This window comes from Salmo trutta, chromosome 31 (genome assembly GCF_901001165.1).
Source record: "Salmo trutta chromosome 31, fSalTru1.1, whole genome shotgun sequence".
Lineage (NCBI taxonomy): Eukaryota > Metazoa > Chordata > Actinopteri > Salmoniformes > Salmonidae > Salmo > Salmo trutta.
This window is the reverse complement of record NC_042987.1, coordinates 31,947,335-31,965,996: the sequence shown is the minus strand read 5'-3', so window position 1 is coordinate 31,965,996 and position 18,662 is coordinate 31,947,335. Positions and strand designations below refer to the sequence as shown.

Sequence of the window (18,662 nt, the reverse complement as noted above, 5' to 3'; positions counted from 1 at the left end):
TGTTTAACACATTCAATTAGTAGGCTACATAATAAATTCAATGACAATAACATAATTTCGATCTGATTACGCTCATATTCAAATATTATTTTGGCTATTTCTCTGTGCGTTGATTGGTTGAGAAAAACAGGTCTACGTAGCCTACACAACTTTTTTTTACGTCAACATTTGATCAGAATAATTAGCTTGATAGCAAGTAGAGGTCGACCAATTAATCGGAATGGCCGATTAATTGGGGCCGCTTTCAAGTTTTCATAACAATCGGTATTTTTGGGCACCGATTTGTCGATTTAAAAAAAAAAAAAAAAAAAATGTACACCTTTATTTAACTAGGCAAGTCAGATTAAGAACATATTCTTATTTACAATGACGGCCTAGAAACGGGGGTTAACTGCCTTGTTCACGGGGGATTCATTTTTGCAACCTTCGGTTACCAGTCCAACGCTCTAACCACCTGCCTTACATTACACTCCACAAGGATTAACAGGCTGACTACCTGTTACGCGAGGGCAGCAAGAAGCAAAGGTAAGTTTCTAGCTAGCATTAGACTTATAAAAAACTATCAATCTTAACATAATCACTAGTTAACTACACATGGTTGATGATATTACTAGTTTATCTAATGTGTCCTGCGTTGTATATAATCGATGCGGTGCCTGTTAATTTTCATTGAATCCCAGCCTACTTCGACAAACGGTGTTGATTTAACAAGCGCATTTGCGAAAAAAGTACTGTCGTTGCACCAATGTACCCAACCATAAACATCAATGCCTAACAGGAATATTTAGACTTAGCCACCCGTTAGATAAAATATGGAACGGTTCCGTATGTCACTGAAAGAAAAAAACTTTTGTTTTCGAGATGATAGTTTCCGGATTCGACCATATTAACCTTTCTAGGGTAGGGGCAGTATTTGCACGGCCAGATAAAAAAAACGTACCCGATTTAATCTGGTTATTACTACTGCCCAGAAACTAGAATATGCATATAATTGTTTGATTTGGATAGAAAACACCCTAAAGTTTCTAAAACTGTTTGAATGGTGTCTGAGTATAACAGAACTCATATGGCAAGCAAAAACCTGAGAAGATTCCAAATTATACCCACAACCTGGGTGGGTATAATTTGTGGAACGATCCAACAAATTATACCCACAACCTGGGTGGGTATAATTTGTGGAACGATCCAACAGGAATCTATTCCAAAAACTTCGTAAATAACAAGGTTTCCAAAAAAACCGCATACAAAGTTGTATAGCGGCAGAATAAGATACCGGGTAGGGAGTGGTCTATTTCATTGCGTTTTTCACTCATCACGTTTATTCCGAAAAATGTCTGTCCTCACATGTCTGTTTGCCTATGGACAAACATTAAGAATAAGCTACGTGGTGAGTTGTTGCCTATTCAGCAGCTAGTTAGCTAGGTTTGTATGCATTGCTACTTTGTATGCATTGTTGGTTGGCAACCTTTTACTTTACATTTTTTGGAACAGATTCCTGTTGGAACGTTCCACCCCTTCAAGCCTATCAACTCCCAAGATTAGGCTGGTGTAACCGATGTGAAATGGCTAGCTAGTTAGCCGGGTGCACGCTAATAGCGTTTCAAACGTCACTCGCTCTGAGACTTGGAGTAGTTGTTTCCCTTCCTCTGCATGGGTAACGCTGCTTCGAGGTTGGCTGTTGTCAATGTGTTCCTGGTTTGAGCCCAGGTAGGAGCGAGGAGAGGGACGGAAGCTATACTGTTACACTGGCAATACTAAAGTGCATATAAAGAACATCCAATAGTCAAAGGTATATGAAATACAAATCGTATAGAGAGAAGTAGTCCTATAATTCCTATAATAACTACAACCTAAAACATCTTACCTGGGAATATTGAAGACTCATGTTAAAAGGAACCACTAGCTTTCATATGTTCCCATGTTCTGAGCAAGGAACTTAAACGTTAGCTTTTTTACATGGCACATATTGCACTTTTACTTTCTTCTCCAACACTTTGTTTTGCATTATTTAAACCAAATTGAACATGTTTCATTATTTATTTCAGGCTAAATTGATTTTATTGATGTATTATATTAAGTTAAAATAAGTGTTCATTCAGTATTGTTGTAATTGTCATTATTACGAAAAATATAAAATAATCGGCATCGGCTTTTTTGGCCCTCCAATAATCGGTATCGGTGTTGAAAAATCATAATCGGTCGACCTCTAATAGCAAGACAAAATGTCAAAAGAAAAAAATGTCAAAAGTATCAAAAGAAAAAAGGTGGATAGTGAAAATCGAAGTTCCAAGGAATAATGTACAGAGATGCGTGTTAATCTTACCATCTTTTCCTAATACCAAGCCAGTGTCTTATTTTCAATGAAAATGTTGCTGTTTACAAAGACTACAATCTCAGAAATCTTTTTGAATCTAAGCATGGAACTTTCAAAGTGGCCTTCCTGCCCCAGACAGAGGCCTGACACAGAAACATTGAAGCGTTAAGTGCAAGCTACACACACAGCTTTTTGGCCTGACATATTCTGTCACTTAAAATGGGTTAAATCTGCAGTTACATGGAAGAGGGAAAACAGTCGTGGGCATGGTGGAAAAACGTGAGGCCTTTACTAAGAAGCTTGAGTTGTTCGATTTGGACTTTCCATCTGGAAAGCTACTTGCACTTCAGCACATCAGGGATGTGCTCAGGAGTGCCGAATCCTTGTGTGCGTTTTGGGTGGCATGCTCAGAGGAATACAGCCCAATAAAGAAACTTGTATTTTGTGTGCTAACAATGTTTGGATCGACTTACACCTGCAAGTACTCATTTTCCTCTATGAACACAATATAGACTCACGACAGGAACTGCCATTCACATAAGTCAATCGAGGTCTGCCTGCGCATCAAAATCACACCCATCTCACACGTCAACTTTTCCCATTGAGTAAGTCACTTAGTAGCCTATATGACTATATTTAGTAAATACAAACATTATTGTGAGTGGGTCTCAAGCTGACAGTAATTTCTGTTTGTTTTGTCGTTAATTTGCAGGCTGTCCCGATCAAGACATCGCTTTTTTCTTTTAATTATTGTTTTATGTAGGATGCTACATTTTTGGCCAGGTGCAATTGTAAATAGGCCTAAAAAAAAATCCCACTTGTATTAGGGGATATATATATACACACACACACATATATATATACATGCTGTTGAGCCTCATAACTTAACTGGCTGAGGTAGGCTATTTTATATAGACCTAGGCTCGGAAGAAATAGACTCCATTTAAGCCCCCTTGTTGTTTGTAAAGTCAAATTAAAATGAAGATTGTTGAAAGGAATTACTCGACTGGTATAGGTTTTTTTTCCCCATCTGTTGCTGTGCAAAAAAAAGTTAAAGTTAACTTTATTTTCAGCACCAGGCGCTGTTCACCTATTGATTGCGCTGCGGTTGAAGCATTACGTTTCAGCACCACAAAATGGTCCGCTGCCCCCTTTACTGGCTGACAGCGTTATGCAATCAAAACGTAACTTTTACATTATTTAGGTAGGGTAAATAATGTGGGACATAGAGAGCGAGACAGACAGACAGTCTTGCAAAAAGAAGCATTCTGGCGTTCTAACTAATCGTTATTCAAAGTGCTCTGAACAAATTAATGGAATCATTCACAAACACTGGCACATTCTAAGATCCGATGACAGTATTGGTAATGTGATTTCAGATCCTCCCTTGGTCGTATTCTCGCGGGGCATTAATCAATAGGTAAACTCTGATTTACCACCCCAAGATATCCCTGCCCAACATCTATTTGCGCCCCTACTGGATGGAAACTACATGTGTAATGGCTGTGCTCAATGCAATGGCACTTATAAATGTAGATCCTTCAAACTCCCCCAAACAGGGAAACAGATCCCAATCAAAGGTGTTATCACATGCGCCACTAAGGAAGTTATTTATCTTAAAACTTGTCCTTGTGGTAAAAATGTGTGGGTAAAACAAAATGCGAATTAAAAGTACGAATCTCAAAGCACCATTAGGTGCAAAAACTCGACTTACCCAGTTGCGGCCCACTTTTTGGAAGCAAACCACTCGATTTCCTCCCTACGTTATATTGGCATCGAACATGTCACCCTCCCTAGGAGAGGGGGTGACCTCGACAATTTGGTAAAACGAGAGGCTGCCTGGATCTTTAATTTAAAGACCCCTGCTCCCTTTGGTCTCAACGTAGACTTTGATCTGAAGCCATTCTTGTGATTGTGATTTTGCTATTCATTGTAAATGTTTGTAGGCTTATGAAGCCAAATTGTATCTATGATCGTATGCTATCCATTTGTGTTTTTTTGTATGCAATTTTAATATATGACAATTAACCAATGATCAGGCCACACCCGGCCATGATTACAGACACCTGTGTGTCCTTTGACACTATATAAACTAGTCACCCCGCAGCGTTTGTCATTACACCCTGATGAAGACAGCTTGTCTGTTGAAACGTTGGATATTAGGTTATTACATTATTGCATCTGAGCTCCTAGAGTGTGCGGCTCTCCTTTAATTTCTCTTTGTTGAACACACTGTGTTCAACAAAGACACGAAAATGTATAATTGTTTGTCTTATTAGTTTAAGCAGACTGTCTATTGTCAGTCGCAAATAACCGCCATCGATAAGAGACATTACTGTGCAGCCGTATTCATCGACCTTGCCAAGGCTTTCGACTCTGTCAATCACCACATTCTTATTGGCAGACTCGACAGCCTTGGTTTCTCAAATGATTGCCTCGCCTGGTTTACCAACTACTTCTCTGATAGAGTTCAGTGTGTCAAATCGGAGGGCCTGTTGTCCGGACCTCTGGCAGTCTCTATGGGGGTGCCACAGGGTTCAATTCTCGGGCCGACTCGCTTCTCTGTATACATCAATGATGTCGCTCTTGCTGCTGGTGATTCTGATCCACCTCTATGCAGATGACACCATTCTGTATACCTCTGGCCCTTCTTTGGACACTGTTAACTAACCTCCAGACAAGCTTCAATGCCATACAACTCTCCTTCCGTGGGCTCCAACTGCTCTTGAATGCAAGTAACACTAAATGAATGCTATTCAATCGATCACTGCCCGCACCTGCTCGCCTGTCCAGCATCACTACTCTTGACGTCTCTGTCTTAGAATACGTGGACAACTACCTAGGTGTCTGGTTAGACTGTAAACTCTCCTTCCAGACTCAAATTAAGCATCTCCAATCCAAAATTAAATCTAGAATCGGCTTCCTGTATCGCAACAAAGCATCCTTCACTCATGCTGCCAAACATACCCTCGTAAAACTGACCATCCTACCGATCCTCGACTTCAGCGATGCCATCTATAAAATAGCCTCCAACACTCTACTCAACAAATTGGATGCAGTCTATCACAGTGCCATCCGTTATGTCACTAAAGCCCCATACACTACCCACCACTGCGATCTGTACGCTCTCGTTGGTTGGCCCTCGCTTCATACTCGTCGCCAAACCCACTGGCTATAGGTTATCTACAAGTCTCTGCTAGGTTAAGACCCGTCTTATCTCAGCTCACTGGTCACCATAGCAGCACCCACTCGTAGCACGTGCTCCAGCAGGTATATCTCACTGGTCACCCCCAAAGCCAATTCCTCCTTTGGTCGTCTTTCCTTCCAGTTCTCTGCTGCCAATGACTGGAACGAACTGCAAAAATCTCTGAAGCTGGAGACTCGTATCTCCCTCACTAGCTTTAAGCACCAGCTGTCAGAGCAGCTCACAGATCACTGCACCTGTACATAGCCCATCTGTAAACAGCCCATCTATCTACCTCATCCCCACACTGTATTTATTTATCTATCTATTTATCATGCTCCTTTGCACCCCAGTATCTCTACTTGCACATTCATCTTCTGCACATCTACCATTCCAGTTTTTCATTGCTATATTGTAATTAATTCGCCACCATGGCCTATTTATTGCCTTAACTCACCTCATTTGCACTCACTGTATATAGACTTGTTCTCTTTTTTTCTACTGTATGTTTTGTTCATTCCATGTGTAACTCTGTTGTTGTATGTGTCGAATTGCTATGCTTTATCTTGGCCAGGTCGCAGTTGCAAGTGAGAACTTGTTCTTAACTAGCCTACCTGGTTAAATAAAGTTGAAATAAAACAATTTAAAAAATAGTGACTTCGATGAAGATCAGATCAAATGTTATGACAAATTTCTGCATAAATCCAGGTAATTCCAAAGGGTTCACATACTTTTTCTTTCAACTGTATTTAGAATGCAAGGCACACTTAACCAGCATGGTTACCACAGCATTCTGCAGCGATACGCCATCCCATCTGGTTTGCGCTTAGTGGGACTATCACTTGTTTTCCAACAGGACAATGACCCAAAACACACCTCCAGGCTATTTGACCAAGGGGAGTGATGGAGTGCTGCGTCAGATGACCTGGCCTCCACAATCACCCGACCTCAACCAAATAGATATGGTTTGGGATGAGTTGAACCGTAGAGTAAAGGAAAAGCAGCCAACAAGTGCTCAGCATATGTGGGAACTCCTTCAAGACTGTTTGAAAAGCATTCCCCATGAACCTGGTTGAGAGAATGCCAAGAGTGTGCAAAGCTGTAATCAAGGCAAAAGGTGGCTACTTTAAAGAATCTCTAATATAAAAAATATTTTGATTTGTTGAACAATTTTTTTTGGTTACTACATGATTCTATATGTTATTTCATAGTTTTGATGTCTTAACTATTATTCTACAATGTAGAAAATAGTAAAAATAAAGAAAAACACTTGAATGAGGAGCTGTGTCCAAATTGGCACTGTAAATCAATAACATTAGGTACAGCAGGAGTTTTCGTAAGACAGCTTTATAAATGTACAGCCTTATATGCTCTCGTTGACGCAAGCAACACTGAACCATGTATGAGAGCACCAGCTGTTCCAGACGACAGTGATCGCACTTGCCCCGTAGCCAATGCTAGTAAGACCTTTGAAACAGGTTAACATTCCCAAGGTCGTGGGACCACACAGAATATCAGGACGCGTACTCAGAGCAAGGGCTGACCATCTGGCAAGTGTCTTTATTGACATTTTCAACCTCTACCTGACCCGGTCTGTAATACTAACTTGTTTCAAGTAGACCGCCAATAGTCCCCATGCCCAAGAATGCCAAGGTAACGTGCCTAAATGACTATTGCCCTGTAGCACTCAAATCTATAGCCATGAAATGCTTTGAAAGGCTGGTCATGGCTCACAACACCATCATCCCAGACACCCTGGACCAACTCCAATTCGCATACCATCCCAACAGATCATGCAATCTCTATTGCACTCCATAATTCCCTCACCAAACCGGGTCTCCTGCTAGCGATGGAAATTAGGCTATTGACTGTTTTAACGATGCATCTTTCCTCCAATGGCCAAAGATATAACATGCGTTTCCAGAAACACCGCGCAGAGAGAACAGTGCATCGTTGGAGCATGTGTCGATACTGAGGGGATCAAAAGAAAGGCAGCTGCTCTCTGATCAGCTTTCTCAATTAAAATCTTACCTTAACATTAGAAATATTTCACAATACTGACGACTGATCAACCATTACATTTTTATACATTGCTTGTTTGAATTAATTGCGAAGACATTGGCAACTTTGTACTTGTAGTCAACTTCATTCTGAAGTTATCAGTGGTCACAGTGAGACAAACCATGTGATTCTATGTTAAGCGGATATCTTCGTATAAAGTGACACGTAAGGGCAAAAAAAAGCATCAAACAACGCACTTAGCTGTTCTTCGAGTGGTCTGATGCAGGCGTTAGATTATAATCATTTTCAAGTGAATTTTAATAACTATGGTTTTGGGAAACAGCTCAGAGATTTACGATGCTCCTATGAAGGTTCTAACGATTAACTTAGCCTTAAGATGCTTTGGAAAACCAGGCCCTGAACAGTACCTATATATAGTACCTATATATAGTACCTATATATAGTACCTATATATAACCTGATTAAGGAAACTAGGCGTATGTCGCAAGTCACAACTTCACAGGAGAGCTGTTTGAACGTAATGCCTTCTCTAACATGTGAACTTTCATGTGCCTTAATATCAAATTTGTATGCAATCTGTAAATACGAATAAAATTGTTAAATTACGAGCACAGTTGGTTTAGCCCCAGAAAGAGAGAGCAATCTTCCCGCTAGCCATGATTGGCTGAGATAATGAGTGGGCTGGACATGCCGAGATGGGTTTGAACTGGTCTATCACATAGCACGCGTCTTTCTATTGGAGCTGGTCAGTATGTCTAGGTAATTGTGTCAAACGCTGCTTTTTAAAAAAAAAAGTATTGCGTAGTAAAACTGCATAAACTTAATGTCAAGTTAAAGTGTACTTTTAGCTAGCTAACGTTAGCTAGCTGGCTTGCTAGCTAACGTTATGTGTATGCTCTCCACTTTCTGGAAGACCGAGTTTTAAAATCAGTGGAATTCGAGTATGATAGCTAAGGAGGAGAAAACCCCAGCCTGGATCACATCGTAAAACTAAGGCAACCATGCATGGCATCAGACAGGAGATGCAACCATGATGTATACTGGTAAGATTCAGATATTACACTTTCTAATTTTGACAGAAAGTGGTTTCATTTCAAGTGTACTGTCAGCTAGCTAATGTTAGCTGGCTGGGTTGCTAGCTAACGTTATGTGTATGATCTTATTCTTCGTATCTCAGACACATTTGCTTGACTAGTTATAGCCATAGAACCTGGTTGATTAGCTACCTGCAGATTCATGCAGGGTAGTAACGTCATGAGTTGTGATTATGGTCTATTGTTTAGCTAGCTAGCTCCATGTCTTAACAGAAGATACCACTCTAATTTTGACAAAGTATTTTCATTTCAAGTTAAAGTGTACTGTTAGCTAGCTAACGTTAGCTGGCTGGCTCGCTAACTCACGTTACGTCATGCATTGTGAGTCATTGTTTACCTAGCTAGCTACATTTCTTAACAAAAGACTCTCACCTTAGTGTGCCAGAGCGCAGAATAACGGATGCATTTTTTAACGCACAACACCCGTTGAATATGTCCGGTGTCAGTAAACGTAGGCAACAAAGCATAATTCAATTGTTGCCAGCAGCACAGTTACAGTCACCAACGCTCTGGATAACATGAAAAAAAGCCTAACCAGCTCTGCTAGGGCAAGTAAAATGGTCAGAGTGAGGTGTTCTCTCATTATGTGTCTGGGAGTAGCTAGCCAATGTTAGCCAGTTAGCTTGACTGTAGTTGTGGGGTCAGAGCTTTCGGAACAACCCTACTTATTGGCCAGAGTGTCCAGTGTGCTCTCTGAACGCGAAACCACAGAGCGATAGGGCGAGTAATGTTCAGTGAGCTGTGCTCGCTCTCTTAGATGTCTGGAAGTAGTTGGCAAGTTAGTACAGATGTCTGGAAGTAGTTGGCAAGTTAGTACAGAACGGTTGGATCAACCATTAAAGAGATGGGTGGGGCTAAGGCTTAAGAGGGTGTGAATAATGCTGAATGGGTGTAGACAAAGAAGGGCTCTCCGATAGTAGTACCAAAACATTGAAAGACAGTTTTCTCAAAAGTGAGTTTATAAATTGATGAACTTTCAAAGCAGAATTACTTTCCCAATGTTTCCTAAAATGCAGTGTATGATATACAATTTTGTAGCGCTGAGTCTCTACTTTTATCCAATGTAAAAAATAAAAATGATATTCAAATGTTGCTACATAAAACCGAATCCAGGTGGTGAGTCACATAACAATGCTGTTCATTGACTACAGCTCAGCACTTGAGTATCATAGTCCCCTCCAAGCTCATCACTAAGCTCAGGACCCTGGGACTGAACACCTCCCTCTGCACCTGGATCCTGGACTTCCTTACTGGCCACCCCAAAGCTGTGAGGGTAGGCAACAACACATTTACCACGCTGACCAACTACACGTTTCATCCATGAGTGCGTGGCTGTGCACAACTCCAACATCAAGCTGGCACACACACACACACACACACACACACACACACACACACACACACACACACACACACACACACACACACACACACACACACACACACACACACACACACACACACTTCTGCTACAACTGTCTATTATCTATACTGTTGCCTACAGGGCTCTAAGCTGACCCTTTTTACAAGGAGCACATGTGAAGAAGAAACATACAACATACAACATTTAGGAGAACAATTACAAATATTTGGGGTATTAAAGCTAGAATACTACATTTTTCTAGGCGCACTGGTGCTCCAAAATAAAAATTCCAGGTCGCACATCAAAATATGTAGGCGCATATGCGAGTAAAATGGTCGCACTGTATGAGAATGACAAATCTATAACACATTTCTATGTGAATTTGGTCGGGTCGCCCAAAAAGTTACATATTACAGCTTTAATACAGGGAGTAGCTACTGGGTAATGTTAATGTAATGGTTACGAGGGAGACCTACAGGGAGAGGATATTCACCCAACCTTAGATAAAGTACCTGATGATTAACGTTACTATAGTTCTTGACTGCCAGTCTAACGTCAGAGCCATATGCAACTCGCTAGCTGCCTGGTTTGTTGGCTGGTTCGCCTTGCTAGCACGTAGGGAAAATAACGGTATTGCTGGTCCCATAATCCCATTTCGCTATACAGAATGCAGACGGTTTGCAATACAAACATCAATGCATATAGTAAACTTAGCTAGCTAGTTAGACAAATTTGATTTCCCTGACAGTCGAGTTACCAAGACAATTCAAAAACGTTTGTATCCACCAAAACCCACAACAAAGATAAGATAGCCAACTTCTTATAACTAGTTACTGTAGCTAACAGTAACAGGTTAAATTTGCACTCCTGCTAACCTGGAAATCGCCGTTGGGTTTGTGGGTTTTGTGCGGTTTCTATGCCTTAAAGATTTAACGTTAGCTAGATATCGCAATCACCACAACCAAGGGTTAGGAACGACGAATGCAAACTGGATACACGATTGAGTAATTTACAAAAACATAGCTAGCTACCTAGGTTAGCTACTTTAGATAGCTGGCTAGAAGACGACAATGAGATGGATTGGAAACAATGCAAGATAGCGGTTGTCTAAGATAAACTGGATAACGTTAACTAGCTAGCAGACGTTACAACGTAGCAAGCCAGACAACATTCACCACAACGTCGTATAAAAACAGGACGTTCTCAAAACGTAGAGCAGGCTACAAAAAAAAACATTCGTTTTAATGTTTATGGTAGTTACCTTATCGTCCCTTTTTCAGAACTGCCTCTTGTAGAAAAGGCTAGACGTAGCTAGCGCTAGTTTAAAAAACGAAAAGGTCGCAACCGTATTGCCCCTACTTTTCCGACCATCATCATGAAAACGGTTAGCTGAAGATGTTCGGGAATCACCCTCACATATTGCTCGCGCCCCTTCTCTTCTCGCCAAGCAACTCTGACTCAATGGTAGGTCTGTCACATGGTTATGTTGCGTTTGCGATTATCTCCAGTACTTCAATTGAGTTGAATGCTTGAACGCACCTTTTCATTTGTTCAAACCTTCACGTGGCACTCTCCCAGTCAGCTTTTACATTATATTCGGCTGTTGCGTGTGCAATGTTTGCAGTTTGCCTTTATGTACCCGATGGTAGCATCAAAATCCTTTCATTGTCCCCATCGTCCTTTCAACGTTTTAGCTATCTAACTGGATGGTTCACGTGGAACAATAGAGATTTAATGTATTTGTTGCATTGTAGCCTACACTATCTATAGCTTTTGCTTGACATGCACATATTTTGTTACCATACACAATGTCAATTATAAACAGGTCTGTTCTGGCAGTTGTTAAATACACCATTATTTGCCATTAGAAATGTATGGCAATGTATTGCCTTTTTAAATCGACCCTCAACTACAGGGAGGGTAGGCCTATGATTTGAGAGATGGCCTAGTCAATTCAAAAATGACTGTGCTTTCACATTGTGGTTTCCTGCTCACACAACTTACTTCTTGAGATAGAATTTCTGAAGTCTCATGTCAAAACCTTTTAGAGAAATACCAATGGACATAGATCTATGCGTTACTGTAGCTAAGGGCCACAGCATAGGCTATTTGACTAAATGTTGCTGCTGGCACAGATTGTTGGAGCTCAGGATATCTATACTCTCACCTGCTCGGATTACACTCCTAATTCAGTTATCCTCTGAGCAGCCAAGTGATGTATGTGACATTTATAGGCCCATCCTATATTGGGCTCAGGGCCAGGATGAAAAAGGCATCTGCTCTGCCCAATGATGTATAGTAATATCACACACTGATCTATTAATATTGAATCAGTCAAGAAACACAATCTGGACATCCAATGTTTTCCATCAGGGCCAGCCAGATTAGTGAGAGGATAAAGGCACTTGTGTCCAACAACATGTTAACATATCAGAGCTGCCCTCATGAGAGTGTTCTCTGGTGGCAGGCAGATAATGCCCTCTACTACTGCTCAGTTACCTCAGCATCATCCATTAAACATCCCTCTCCATCCATAGAACATGAAATGTTTGCTGAACAGGGCTTACACAAAATTGCCCCAATTGAAGGTGGTTTGCAACAAGTTTACTATAAGATCACCTGACTGTTAATGTTCATTGAGAATGCGCTACATGTAGTCTCCATTATACATGTACAATAGTTAATTTCCTTGCTAAAATTACATTTCAAAAATCTCTCTTCTTCAAAATGGCCCTAGATGTGACCACAGGGCAAGCATCGAGATGGCCGATTGCAGTTAATTTAAATGTGAGCGGGTTCAGCTTAATTTATAAGCAGCCATATGCAAGCCACTGTATAATATAACTATACAATTCATCCTAGAAGGAATGTATGCGTTTGGCAACATTCATGACTCATACTCATGCTCCCTAACCCTACTTTTCATCACATGATCTTGGGAGAGCATCATCATCTTCAATGTATTTTTTGACTCTCAAAATAGGCTTTCTTTTTAGGCTGGCCTGTAATAGTGACATATTGTCGTCCTGAGTGGTGGATCCCTGTCTCTTGACAAGAGAGATTTATCTGACAGCATAGTCACAGATTACATGCTTCAGTATAAGCCACTCCAGAGGCTTAAAAGCGTGAGGGGATCATTCGGTTTACTTTCTTTCCACTTTAAAGTTGAACGGTAAGTTCAATCTCAAGTGTTACTATTATTAGTTGCGTAGGTTTACTTTTATGTAATCCTCAATGTTGTGGCTTAGAAAGTTGTCTATGGCTTCTAGCTGTCCCTCCCTGTATTTCAGGCTTAACAAATGCCCTGTGGTTTCACACCCAAATTATGCTACTAACTACTATTGGTATCTACTAATGTCCTTTAGCAATGGTTTACTGCAACAAATTCTTTACTTTTCCTCCCACTTGACATAACATAACATGACATAACTTACACCCCCCCCCCAAGACAACAACACAGATCTTGCCTCCTTTAAAATGTAGAATGGCAACTTAGTAGTTTAAAATGTAGAAATGACAGTGGACCATCAGTCTAAAATAAATGTGGATCTAATCTTACCTTTTGATCTTTTTTTCAGATAAAACATGTAGTAGGTGCACATATCCCAGCAGCAACACTTGTACAGCACCACCAACTCACAGCCATCTAGTTAGTAGACCTCTTGGAAGATGATCAGAGACTGTATAAAAAAAGCTGTGTGTTTTCTCCCAAAGCTGAGTGAACAAAAAGCTTTTTCTCTCTAGCCGCTGTCTCTTGACATTTGGGCCAAGTTCTCTCAGCATGATAGACATTTGTCCCAGGGCTTTCATGGGGTTTGAGAGTGCCTTCTTTAATTGCATAATGCCCCCTTATGTTTCCTACGATCAACATCTCAGAAGATGTAAGATTCTTTTATGAAAGCTGTTACATCATTTAGAGATTAAATTGAGATCTTTGAACTATGATCTTTGAACCTACAACCATCTGTTGACAAGCTATACTCTCTACACAACAGACTCCCTAAAAGAGATTCTCCAATATTTTTGTATACTTTTTAGCCAGTAGTTCTGCAAGGAGCGCTCACAAGCCAAAAGTGGCCCCTGAAAATTGAGTACTATGTCACATGCGTGCAGATATGTATAGCATGTCATTGCTCTCTGTCTTGCTCTGCTGTGTGTGCATTTTACTAGCTGTCACTCAAATGGCAAGGGCTAGAACTCACAATTCTACAAGGCTGGGCCACTTGGAGGGAAATGATGGGAATATGGAGCAGCACAGCTTCCATTTTGTGGCTAATTGAGTTAAAACAGTAATTCTGCTCATAGATTATGCATGTATGAACTACACACTGACACATCCAGCACAAAGCGGCAGGTTAAAAAAATACTTTGAATATTTTACTTTATAAGGACTGAATGCTAAGGCTACCAAGCTTGCGAGGACATTGAGATACAACTTCAATTAACACTGACGTGTGAAGCGAGAGGAGTCGAAGCCTTTGAGCCCAACAAATGGCAGGCTACCCCACCCAAACCCAGAGGCCTTGAAGACCCCTCCTGTTGTTCAGAGACTGGCATTTTCTACAAGAAATCTGCCTCCAGAAATAACAGCTTCTCCCAAGTGGGTGTGACACCTACTCCCGTTGCCTGAGGCACTGCTGCTTGGATTCCACCTGGCGATCTGTTCACTGTCTGCCCTGGTTGTCGCCCCCTGTCTGGTACAGGTATCCGAAAGGCCAATGTTAGTTACTTTAAGGAGCAGTTCTTTCTCTGTGGGTCTAACCCCACGAAGTTCTGGAAAACAGTTAAAGACCTAGAGAATAAACTCTCCTCCTCACAGTTGCCCATGTCCCTTAAAGTTGATGTGGTTGTTACTGACAAGAAGCAGCAAATGGCTGAGCTCTTTAATCACCACTTCATTAAGTCAGGATTCCTATTTGACTTAGCTATGTCTCCTTGCCCGTCCAACATTTCCTCATCTTCCACCCCTTCTAATGCGACTATCCCCGATGCTCCTCCCTCTTTTTCCCCTGCCCCGCTACAAAATTTCTCCCTGCAGGCAGTCATTGAGTCGGAGGTGCTACTGAAACTTGACCCCAAAAAACCATTTGGGTCAGATGGTTTAGACCCTTTCTTCTTTAAAGGTTGCTGCCCCTATCATTGCCAAACCTATATCCAACCTTTTTAACCTGTCTCTCCTTTCTGGGGAGGTTCCCATTGCTTGGAAGGCAGCCACGGTTCGTCCTTTATTTAACGGGGGAGATCAAGCTGATCCTAACTGTTATAGGCCTATGTCCACTTTGCCCTGTTTATCAAAGGTTTTGGAAATACTTGTCAATAATCAACTCAACATTGACGTCTATAGTATTCTCTCTGGTATGCAATCTGGTTTCCGCTCAGGTTATGGATGTGTCACTGCAACCGTAAAGGTCCTCAATGATGTCACTATTGCCCTTGATTCTAAGCAATGTTGTGCTGCTATTTTTATTGACTTGGCCTAAGCTTTTGATACAGTAGACCATTCCATTCTTGTGGGCCGGCTAAGGAGTATTAGTGTCTCTGAATGGTCTTTGGCCTGGTTTGCTAACTATCTGTCTCAAAGAGTGCAGTGTATAAAGTAAACAAATCTGCTGTCTCAGCCACTGCCTGTCACCAATCCTAGGCCCCACGCTCTTCTTAATTTACATCAACAACATAGCATTAGGAAGCTCTCTCATCCATTTATTTGCAGATGATACAGTCTTGTACTCAGCTGGCCCCTCCCCGGATTGTGTGTTAAATGCTCTACAACAAAGCTTTCTTAGTGTCCAACAAGCTTTCTCTACCCTTATCCTTGTTCTGAACACCTCCAAAACAAAGGTCATGTGCTTTGGTAAGAAGAATGCCCCTCTCCCCACAGGTGTGATTACTACCTCTGAGGTTTTAGAGCTTGAGGTAGTCACCTCATACAAGTACTTGGGAGTATGGCTAGACGGTACACTGTCCTTCTCTCAGCACATATAAAATCTGCAGGCTAAAGTTAAATCTAGACTTGGTTTCCTCTATCGTAATCGCTCCTCTTTCACCCCAGCTGCCAAACTAACCCTGATTCAGATGACCATCCTACTACCCATGCTAGATTATGGAGACGTAATTTATAGATCGGCAGGTAAGGGTGCTCTAGAGCGGCTAGATGTTCTTTACCATTCGGCCATCAGATTTGCCACCAATGCTCCTTATTTGACACATCATTGCACTATATAACCCTCTGTAAACTGGTCATCTCTATATACCCGTCGCAAGACCCACTGGTTGATGCTTATTTAGAAAACCCTCTTAGGCCTCACTCCCCCCTATCTGAGATATCTACTGCAGCCCTCATCCTCCACATACAACACCCGTTCTGCAAGTCACATTCTATTAAAGGTCCCCAAAGCACACACATCCCTGGGTCGCTCGTCTTTTCAGTTTGCTGCAGCTAGCGACTGGAACGAGCTACAACATTTTCGCAAACGTTCCGGAGCGTCTTTAAAGAAATACAGTATATATGGCTGCCCTTAATATTTGAGCTTCACCTACCAGTCTCTTTAGATTCCTAGCTAGTAACAGACTTGGTCTATGTGATAGGCGGTCCAAATAGGTCTTAGAGCACAGGGGCAGAAAATACTGTTTGGCTTTTTTTGTTGACAAATGACTTAGAAAAACAATATAGAGTATTCATACTGGAGCACCCCTCACATTTATTTAAACGAAAAGACACTGGTCAGAGACACCTGCATCTTCCTCAGAGCCCTGGATACAGCATTTGTTATTCAATAATCACTATGAGGTGAGTTAAGAAAGCCTTTGAAGTTTGACATCAATTACACTCTGGCTGAGTGACCTTTCACTGTAACATAAACTTTAACTAGTCAGAAACAACATGGAACCCCTAGATATCTGATCTGGGGAAAGAGTCGGCCAGACGACCATCGCTGCTTGGATGGTGATGGAGTTGATGGGGAAGGAGGATCGCATGCTGGCAGACACAGATTGCTCAAATGATTATGGGCTGGATCATATATCATGTGATGACATTGTGCCTTGGGGGCTTATCTTATGCTGCTGCAGTCTGATGCTTAATGGGCTGGCAAAACAACAGAGGAGCAACACTATGAGAGAGAGAGCACGGAGAAAGAAGGCCATGACACAACACCACAAAAGACTACAAGGAAATAGGACAAGTCCAAAGTAATGGAATTCAAAATTATGCTATGAAATTAGATAATAATCAACTTTCTGAATAGGCCGAGTTTTAGATTAGAACACAGTGACAGAACACAACACATGCCACAATGGAGAAGCACAGAGCAATATAGCACGCAACGACAACACGCTGTGTTTATCTGTGGGAGAGAGAGATGACAGGGAGGACAGGCTTGTGAGCTAATCAGCCAACAGTGGTCTTCCACTGGTGTGTTAACTTCTTATGTCTTGGGGGCAGTATTTCGACATCTGGATGAGAAGCGTGCCCAAAATAAACTGCCTGTTACTCAGGCCCAGAAGCTAGGATATGCATATAATTGGTAGATTTGGATAGACAACACTCTAAAGTTTCCGAAACTGTTAAAATAATGTCTGTGAGTATAACAGAACTGATATGGCAGGCGAAAACCTGAGGAAAATCCATCCAGGAAGTGGGATTTTTTTGATGTGGGTATTTTCAATTGAATGCCTATAGAGTATTTAATGGGTTAGGAACCAGATTGCAGCTCCTATGGCTTCCACTAGATGTCAAGTCTTTAGACATGGTTTCAGGTTTGTTTTCTGAAAAATGAAGATGAATGAGACCTTTCAGTAGACTGTAGAATCATGCAGTGCTGGTTTGCGCGCATGACCGAGTGCGCGCCCTTCGTTGTTTTTCCTTTCTATTAAATATTGTCCGGTTGAAATATTATCGATTTATTTAGACAATTGACAACCTGAGGATTAATTATAAACATTGTTTGACATGTTTCGACGAACTTTACCGGTACTATTAGGATGTATTCGTCTGCATGTTTTGACCGCCTTTGAGCCAGTGGATTACTGAACAAAACGAGCCAACAAAACTGAGTTTTTGGGATATAAAGAGGGACTTTATCGAACAAAAGTAACATTTATTGTGTAGCTGGGACTCTTGTGACTGCAACCATATGAAGATCTTCAAAGGTAAGTGAATAATTTTATCGCTATTTCTGACTTTTGTAATTCCTCTACTTGGTTGTAAAATGTTTGTATGCTTTTGTAAGCGGGGCGCTGTCCTCGGATAATCGCATGGTATGCTTTCGCCGTAAAGCCTTTTTGAAATCTGACAGCAGCTGGATTAACAAGAAGTAAATCTTTAAACCGATGTATAACACTTGTATTTTTTATGAATGTTTATTATGACTATTTTTGTATTTTGAATTTGGCGCTCTGCAATTTCACCGGATGTTGTCGAGGTGGGTCACTAGCGGAACGCCTGCGCCAGAAAATGAATAGGTATACTGAAATAGGCAAAGACTGGCCACAGTCCTGCATGCTTCCTCTTTGTCTGTCTCTCTCTTTAGGGAAAGGGAAATTAGGATTCCTATTCCTATTCAGTTGTACAACTGAATGCATTCAACTGAAATGTGTCTTCCGCATTTAATCCAACCCCTCTGAATCAGAGAAGTGTGGGGGGGCTGCCTTAATCGACATCAACGTCATCTGCGCTCGGGTTAACTG

The 18,662-nt window shown here is 41.3% G+C and overlaps 1 protein-coding gene across 3 annotated transcripts in view; it reads right to left on the bottom strand.

Moving 5' to 3' along the window:
• Positions 1-11,472, bottom strand: part of LOC115169980 (CMP-N-acetylneuraminate-beta-1,4-galactoside alpha-2,3-sialyltransferase) — an 84,610-nt gene extending 73,138 nt beyond the window's left edge. For 2 of the 3 annotated variants that reach the window (XM_029726148.1, XM_029726153.1), the window contains exon 1: positions 11,239-11,471. The gene's annotated coding sequence lies outside the window, so the exon portion shown is untranslated. Of the gene's footprint in view, positions 1-11,238 lie in introns of all 3 variants that reach the window. The other variant, XM_029726152.1, reaches the window with a different exon arrangement.
• Positions 11,473-18,662: the final 7,190 nt, after the last annotated feature.